At 43.7% G+C, this 5,857-nt stretch overlaps 1 long non-coding RNA gene across 1 annotated transcript in view; it reads left to right on the forward strand.

The window, feature by feature from the left end:
* Positions 1-5,857, forward strand: part of LOC114628333 — a 32,849-nt gene that overhangs the window by 22,427 nt on the left and 4,565 nt on the right. The gene's annotated exons all lie outside the window — the stretch shown is intronic.

Consider the following 5,857-nt stretch of genomic DNA (forward strand, 5'->3'; position numbering starts at 1 on the left):
GAGAGAGAGAGAGAGAGAGAGAGAGAGAGAGAGAGAGAGAGAGAGATCTTGAGATCTTCTCTTGCTGAATGGGGCCTGGATACACAAGTCAATTACAGCTACTGAAACGAAGACTCCATAAACGTTGTGTTAGTGAACCAAAGGTCTTCACAGATTTGTACTGAGAGAACCATCCCAAAATAACCATATACACTCTGGTAGACTATTGGGCAGGGACCATCCTTCTGAGTATCAGAGGACCACTAACACAAGGCCTCTCAGGGCTGGGCCCTTTGACAGTGTGATATCTGTGGCCACACCACCTAGCTTAGCTCCACTCCCTGACCACCCATAGGCTGGGGCTGAGAACACACTAAGAATCCACCTCTTTCGACTCGACTTTTCAAGTTAGGAGTGGTGGCTCATGTTTGCAAACCCAGCTTCCAGGAACCTGAGGTAGGAGAGCTGTTGGGAGTTCCAAGTAGCTCTGTAAGCCTGAGCTACTAGTAAGTCCTTTGTCCTCATGAAATCTTTTCTAAAGAAAACAGAAGAAGAAAGAAAAGAGAAGGAGAAAAATAAAAAAGAAAGAAAAGAGCTTTCAGCATTAGAGGAGTGTCTTGGGGTTTCTTTTTTTCCCATCTTTTTAAAAAATCTCATTTACCTTTATTTTATGTGCATTGGTGTTTTGCCTACATGTATGTCTATGTGGAAATGTCAGATCTTGGAGTTACAGACAGTTATGAGCTGCCGTGTCCTCTGGAACCAAGTCCTCTGGAAGAACAGTCAGTGCCCCTAACCACTGAGCATCTCTCCAGCCCCGTGTCTTAGGGTCTCTATTCCTATTATAAGACACCATGAAAATCAAGTAGAGGAGGAAAGGATTTATTTCATTTTACCACTCAGGTCATACTCCATCATAAATGGAAATCATGACAGGAACTGAAGGCAGGAACCTGGAAGTAGGAACTGAATTGGAGGCCATGGAGGAGCATTGCTTACTGGCTTGCCACCATGGCTTGCACTGCCTGCTTTCTTATACACTCCAAGAGCACTGCCCCTACGAGGCTGTATCCTCTCACACCAATATTTAATCGAGAAAATGTTCTTAGATTTTCCTCTGGCAATCTGATGGAGGTATTTTCTCAGTTGAGGTTCATCTTCTCAGATAATGTCTAGGTTTGAGTCAAGTTGACAAAAACAGACTACGACAGGGAATCTAGTGTTTTTGTATTTACTGGACACAATGTCCACAAATAAAGGCCTTAGTCAGGCTTGTTTTGATCTCTAGTCTCCCAAATATGTACAGTTAGAAAAGAAGCAGATAGGAGAAGGCAATGACCCAGAAGACAAGAGGAAATGTGGCTCTTTCTAATGAAGCAAAATTCAAACTGTTCTCTATGGTAAGTTATGAAAACACTCTTTTCTTTGTACAGTTGGTTCTCAGAGTTTGCAGGGAAAATAGACACTTGTCAATCAGAGGTAAGCCTGTAATTCCTGTAAGCTCAGAACTGTGGAATGGAGACAGGAAGAGAGCTAAGAGTCTGAGCATCCTGGGCTACATACCAAGATCTTGTTTCAGAAAAGAAATATACGATTTTATTATCCTCAATCTGAAAGGCAGAAGGAATGAAGATGTCGTATGCCCTCATAAGTGCTCTGCTGTATGAGATGTAACCTGAATGCCTTAGGTGGTTTCCCATAAAAACAGGTGATCCAGGAACGGTATGTGCTGGAAGGAAGCCTTCCCCCCACTAGGTGCCCCTGAAGAGAATGGTTTCTCTGTGACAGTCTCCCAACCAAACAGCTCAACAGCCTCAAAGAGCTCAAGCCGCGCCGTGCGGTGCTCTTCCGCCACCTACTGACAACTTTGGCTCATTGCGGTTTCCCAAAGCCTTGGTGCGCTATCCCGCTCAAATTAGAGAAGTAAGTCCAAAAGAAAAAGTAAATATCCTTAAATTCTGGACAGCTATCTTATTTTGTCAATTGTCTTTGGTCTTCTACTGCTAAAATAATAATACATGGTGCTGGAGAGATGGCTGAGTAGAGACATGCCTGCCACATAGCTTGCCCTGTGTGGCATGTGTGGTCCCTGCCCCTAGTCAATAAATCAGGCTTGAGATATGGCTCAGTGGTTAGAGTCTTGGTGCTCTTGTAGTCAACCCAGGTTTGATACCCAGCGCCCATTTCTAGTTGCTCACAACTGCCTGGAATTCTAGCTTTACAGGATTTGCGGCTATTTTCTGGCCTTGGCAGGCACATGCATGTGGTGCACATATAAACACGCACATAAACACATATGCATAAGTAGAAATACTATTTAAAAAGAAATAAATTTATTTAATGAAAAAATAGCATGTCAAACATATAGAGTCTCAAATGTTTTCATAATTTAAAAATACTGCATATTTTAAAGCATTTGTGGTTTTTTTTTTTTATAAAATATGATCACCCTTAAGGCATTTAGGAAATCGTGTGTGTGTGAGTGTGTGTGTGTGTGTGTATGTGTGTGTGTGTGTGTGTTCACAATGGTGGTGTTTTGGAGGATGGCCAGGGGCTTGTTTAGACTGATGTAGTATCATTGAACTATACACCAACCTCTGAAGGAATTTTAGGAGAGAAATAGTCTGTGATGGTCAGCTCTGCTTGTCAACTTGACACTGGAAATAGAGTCTCAGAGAGAGACGGTAGAAGAGTGAGGTAGGCCTATGGACACATCTGGGAAGGATCATTCTGATCACAGTAACTGAGGTGGGAAGATCTGTCCATTGTGGGTGTCATTGTTCCCAGGGTTTGGGGCCTGGAACATATAAACTTAAAGAGGACATTGAGCAAAAGCAGGCATCCATTTGTTCTTGCTCTACTTTTGCTGAGGATGTGACAGGCTGCTCCACATTCCTGGCTGCCTCTTTCCAACATGATGAACCGTAACTTGTGATTGTAGACAAATAAACCTCCTTTTTTAAAATTGCCTTTGTCAGGATATTTTATCACAGCAAGAATGAAATCAGAACTTATTTGCAAACAGCAGAAGGAGGAATCTTTGCAGAATCAATGTTGTGGAACTCCATAGAAAATCAGCAAATGCATACCAGCACAGTACAGTGTTTATTTGCACAAGAGGAATACATTTTAACGGAGATAATCACCAGTTGAAACCATGTCAGTTTTTAAAGGATAATACTTCAAAAACGATGAGTACTAGTCCACTAATTTGTCTGCAAGAGAAATCAAAAGATCGGTTTGATTTTCTCTAATATGTCAGGGATACAGTTAGAAGAGAAGAGGAGGAGGAGGAGGAGGAAGAGGAGGAGGAGGAGGAGGAGGAGGAAGAGGAGGAGGAGGAGGAGGAGGAGGAGACAGAGAAAGAAGAAGAAATCCCTGTGTGTGTTTGAGACAAGATTTATTTTTCCCAACAGCAGTGGTTCTCTCCCTAATGCTGGGATCCTTTAATACAGCTCCTCACGTTGTGGCGACCCCTCCCCCAACCATGAAATTATTTTCATCACTATTTCATAATTGTAATTTTGCTGCCGTTATGAATTGTAAATATCTGTGTTTTCTGATGGACGTAAAGGAACCCTGTGAATCAGTCAACCTCCAAAGGGGTCGCGACCCACAGGTTGAGAACCATTGCTCTAGATGATGGCTGTGAACCCACTGGTAGAAGCTGAGCCCGTGAGAAAGTTGTGAGTCCTGGGAAAGCCAGGTCATCAGTGTAAGTACTTTCAGTTGCAGGTTTTCCACAACGTGTGTGTGTGTGTGTGTGTGTGTGTTGGATGTGTGACTGTGTGCTGAGAGGTCAGAGGTCAACGTCGGATGTCTTCCTCAATTACAGGGTGCCTCACTGAACCTGGAGCTCATCAATTTAGCTGGCTTGGCTTGACAATGGGTTCCAGGGCTCCCCCTGTCTGTGCATCTCCTCCCCCTAGTATTGAGATCATGACACACATTATAATCCCAGCCATTTACATGGGCTGGAAATCTGAACTCAGTTCTCCATGTTTGCATGGCAGGCACTTTATTGGTTGAACTGTATTTTTCTTAACCGCTCAAGCATATGAACTGCGTAGACTCCACAAAGTGTTTATAGGAATGTCTCATGCTATGGTTGGATCTGGTGTCAACTTGCCACAAATCAGGAAAGAACCTAGATAAAAGGGAGTATTTTCAGAAGGAAGGTCACATCACCTTTTGCTTGGATGGCCTCTCCTCTTGCTGCAGAGTGGTATGTGCTCTGTTGATGCTGATGATTTCTTCTCTGACAGTAGAACCAGCTTTCCCAAACTTTCCTTGTGGGCTAGGAGCAGCAGCTACCAGAGCCTTTTGGTTCCCATTCCCAGATTGTGACCACTGAAACACCCTGCATGTGAACTGAGTTATCAGTCATCCCCCTGCACCCACCCCAGTGAGAGACTTCTGCTCTGTGACTACCTCAACAGTTGAGCTCAACCCAGCTTTAAGAACTGGATCCTGGGTTCTTAGTGTCTAGGGTTATTTGTTTTGATCATTTATATGTGCCCACGTGTGTGCAGTTCTTCTCTCTAGAAGTTTTTACCTCCTCATTTCCCTCACCACACTCTCAGAGCCTCAATTTATGTTCATGTGAATGGGGAAATGGTTGCTAATAATAATTTTTCTGTTACAATTTTCTTTTTAAATTTTTGATATGGGGTGTGTATGTGTGTGTGTGTGTGTACAGGAGCACACATGTGCTTGCTCTTGCCAAGATGCACATGTGGAGGTCATGGAACAATTTTCAGGAGTTGTTTCTTTCCTTCTATCATGTTGCTTCCAAGGATTAGACTCAAGTCATCAGGCATGGCCACAAGCCTTTACTCACTGAGCCATCCCAATAGCCCATGATATTCCAAAATACACCATAGTAGGATAAACTATCTTAAGTTTCTAGACAGATGTGTCATAGCCTTGAAAAGGGGTGTGGTAGTCTGTATATGAATTATTGTACTTGAGAAGATGAGACAGGATGATCTGGAGTTCAAGGCCAGCTTACATGACATAAACAGACAAATGTATGAATGAATGTGTGATGGATGGATGAATGGTGAATAAATGACTGCCTTAACACGTGGATAAAGGAAAGTAACAAGAGCAAGAACACTTCTTATTTCAGAACGTGCTATGAATCTGTGCGCACAGTGGGCTATGTCAGTGAGACAGAAGGAATCATTTCCAGAGTCTCCGTGGGGAGTTTTACTGTCCACAGTGTCTCTACTGGGAAGCCAGGACATACTATGGCACTGTACATACATAGCCACCAGAGGTGGGTACAAGCTTTTCAAAGCCCAGAGTGTTTACCTTTCTTAAAACTACCATGTCGCCGGGCGGTGTTGGCGCACGCCTTTAATCCCAGCACTCGGGAGGCAGAGGCAGGCGGATTTCTGAGTTCGAGGCCAGCCTGGTCTACAGAGTGAGTTCCAGGACAGCCCGGGCTATACAGAGAAACCCTGTCTCGAAAAAACCAAAAAAAAAAAAAAACCTACCATGTCCCAGAAATGCTGTCATTTTGTCTGACTGGAAATGACAGGTTTTGTTCATGTTAAAGAAAACACCTGCCTCTGTCCAGTTTAGGAGTGAGTCCCAGTCCTACCCACCGTTATCGACCAAGTCACCCAGTGCTATATATTTAAAGGCTCTATTTTCTCTGTGCCTCTGTTGCCCTTTGTACTAAAAAAGGTGCTCATGAGTGGCACATGATTAGCACATGTGATCCAGCACTGGCGAAGAGGCAGGAGGACCAGGAATTTAAGGCCAGCCTGGTTCTTGTTCAGGCCTCTCTTTATAATAATTTACTTTGCTTGTTCTCTCTCATTCTCCCTCCCTCCCTCCCTCCCTCTCTCCCTCTCTCTCTCTCTCTCTC

Source organism: Grammomys surdaster, unplaced genomic scaffold (genome assembly GCF_004785775.1).
Source record: "Grammomys surdaster isolate TR1022 unplaced genomic scaffold, NIH_TR_1.0 267, whole genome shotgun sequence".
In the NCBI taxonomy this organism is placed as follows: domain Eukaryota; kingdom Metazoa; phylum Chordata; class Mammalia; order Rodentia; family Muridae; genus Grammomys; species Grammomys surdaster.